This window comes from Myotis lucifugus, unplaced genomic scaffold (genome assembly GCF_000147115.1).
Source record: "Myotis lucifugus unplaced genomic scaffold, Myoluc2.0 scaffold_18, whole genome shotgun sequence".
NCBI lineage: Eukaryota > Metazoa > Chordata > Mammalia > Chiroptera > Vespertilionidae > Myotis > Myotis lucifugus.
In genome coordinates this window covers 8,250,692-8,253,755 of record NW_005871066.1, presented here as the reverse complement: position 1 = coordinate 8,253,755, position 3,064 = coordinate 8,250,692, and positions in this window count along the sequence as shown.

Genomic DNA, 3,064 nt, shown 5'->3' with positions numbered 1-3,064 from the left:
TCAGTCGAATACCTCACGGCCTACAGGGAGTTTCTGTAGTGCCTCTGAGAACTTACGCAGATCAACCACGTAAGTACTTAGTCAAACAGTTTCCCCTCAAAATTGTTCATATATTTATTCACTTAAATGTTTCCTGAGCGCCTAGTGTGTTCTAGGTGGTGAACAAGACAAAGCCCTGTTCTTATGGAACTTATAGTCCAGTTCCATGAGATATAAATAATACACAAGTGACATAAATATTTTGGGAAGTGATGGAAGATTAAAGCAGGTAATTGGGAGAAAAAGAGACTATTTTAGATGAGGTGTCAGGGCTTTTCTGAGGAGATATGTCTGAGCAAGTGCCCTAGAGAAGTGAGGGAGTGAGAACATTATTTCAGGCAAAGGGAAACAGTGAGAAGGGTCTCAGGTGAGAATTCGATTGTGATTGTGAGGTTTTAGGATTTGCAGGAAGGCTGGAGCACAGACCCATAGAATGTGAAATCAGAGAGGTAGGTAGAGATTAAATCATGGAGGGTTTTGTAAGCCAGGCCAAGGAGTTTGGATTTTACTCCAAGTGTGATGGGAAACCACTGAAAGGTTTTGAACTGGGGGGAGGGTGTGATCCTATATAATAAAAGCTTAATATGCTGTGTCCAGTCGACAAGTTGCTATTATGTGCACTGACCACCAGGGGGCAGATGCTTGGACCTGTAGGTTAGCTTGCTGCTGAGGTCCGGCCGATCGGGACTGAGCAAGATGGGCTGGACACGCTGTGGAGCCCTCCTGCGGCCCCTCCCTGGTTGGCCAACCTCCTGCATCCCTCCCTGGCCCCAATCGTGCACCCGTGGGGTCCTTCGGCCTGGCCTGCACCCTCTCACAATCTGGGACCCCTAGGGGGATGTCGGAGAGCCAGTTTGGGCCTGATCCCACAGGCCAGGCCGAGGGACCCCACTGGTGCATGAATTTGTGCACCGGGCCTCTAGTTTTATATATTTACATTTAAAAGTTCATTCTGTCCATTGGTCAGATTGTGTTGATTATTTAACACTGTTTAGAATGGTGAGATGACTTTTTTCAAATCCTGAATGGAAATCTTGATGGTCTTATTAAAAGCACATTTTAAAGACTAGGAGGATGTGCCTGAAAGGAAGCTGTGGGTTATGGGTATTTTCTTTATACTTTTTTATATTTTTGAAGTTTCTATAAAGGATATGTATTTTATTTTTTTAAAGCATTTAAAACAGGAAGCTAATGGGTCTCCAAGTACCGAGGATATTGATTATTTGAAATTATCTGTTTTGACATTTACTGGACTCACCCATATGGTTATAAGTAAGCTTGTACATCATGTCTTAGAGCTTCATTGTACAATCATTAGCTGAGGGAAACTGTGACCATCAGTCTCGCTGTATTCTGTAAAATAACTTTATTCTGTATCCTTAACTGTTATCATTTTGGAGATTTTATTCCTAGAAGAAAGAGCAGGGGGAGGATTCTGTCACCAGTAACCAACAGTGTGTAATTTATCCTAGCTTTGAACAGGTCAAGAAATCCTTTAAAAAATACTAATTTGATGGTGGGGAAAAATAGGGTTTTGAACCATTATTTCCCTTTTGGTCCCTTTTTTTTTTTTTCCTTTCAGTTTTTTTTGAAGTTATAATTGGGCATACACCCTTTTGTCTCTTTTTGTTAAGGGGGGGAATATTACTTATTTTATACTCATATACTCATACATCAGTAGAAATGTTTTTTTTTATTTCCAAAAGCATGCAATTAAAGAACTTCATGGCTAATTCTGCACTCTTGGAATCATTCAAACAAAGATTATTGAGTGCCTTCTATTTACCAGGCAGTTGAGAGCAGGAACTTAGATTTTAATGGAATGGGGTAATTGAGCCCTCCTGAATCAGTTTAGTGATCTCTTGACATTGAGTAAATGATAAATCCCTTAGTACCTGCATGGATACATGTATAAATCTTTGATTGGATGAAGTAACAAGCATTTTTACTTACATATTTATATTCATCTGGGGTATTTATTTAATGGCAAGGACTGTGACCCTTTGTTTAGGACTTAAAATGGCATAGTATATAACTCAGTACATATTTATTCGTTATTTCAACGAATTGAAATCTACTCTGTGCTAGTTGTTGGGGCCAGTTGCTGGGATATAGCATTGAACAAGACAGGCAAGATGCAGCTTTTATAGTTTCCAATCTATTTGGGGAAGACAAACATCCAACAGATAATTAATTAATTATACTTGTGATAAGGACTCTACAGGCTAAGCATAGGAAGCTATGAAATCTACATATGGGTTGGGAATGTTCACAGAATTCTTTCCTAAGGAAATAATTTTGGTGTCTGAAAAGGTAGTGGTCATGGGTGTGGGAGGGGGTGTTCCAGGAAGAAGGAGCAGCATGTTGGAATATTTTGATGTGAGGAGCATAGAGCATTTGAGGAACTTGAAAAGGGCCCGTGTGGCTGAAATATGTTGAAGATGTTGGTGAGTTGATTTTTCCAGATTATGAAAGATCCTAACTCTTTATTTTAAGTATGTTGGAAGTCATTGACATGTTTTAAGCAGGGGAATAATATGATTAGATTTGTTTTTAAAGATCATTCTGGTTGCAAATTGGAGTGTTTATTATAATTCTTTTTCTTTCATTTGTACCAGTGGTTCTCAGCCTTCTGGCCCTTTAAATACAGTTCCTCATGTTGTGAACCAACAATAAAATTATTTTCTTTGCTACTTCATAACTGTAATGTAACTACTGTTATCAATCATAATGTAAATATCTGATACGCAGGATGGTATTAGGTGACCCCTGTGAAAGGGTCGTTCGACCGCAAAAGGGGTCGAGACCCACAGGTTCAGAACCGCTGATCTATACTAATAAAAGTGTAATATGATAATAAGACCTGGAGACCTTGCGGATGTCCTTCTGGACAAAGCCATGGTGGCGGGGCTGAGGCAGAGGTGGTTAAGGGTGATCAAGCCAGGAGGGGGGGGCAGTTGGGGGTGATCAGGCTGGCAGGGGGGGGCAGTTGGGGGCAAGCAGGCCGAAGGGGGGGCAGTTGGGG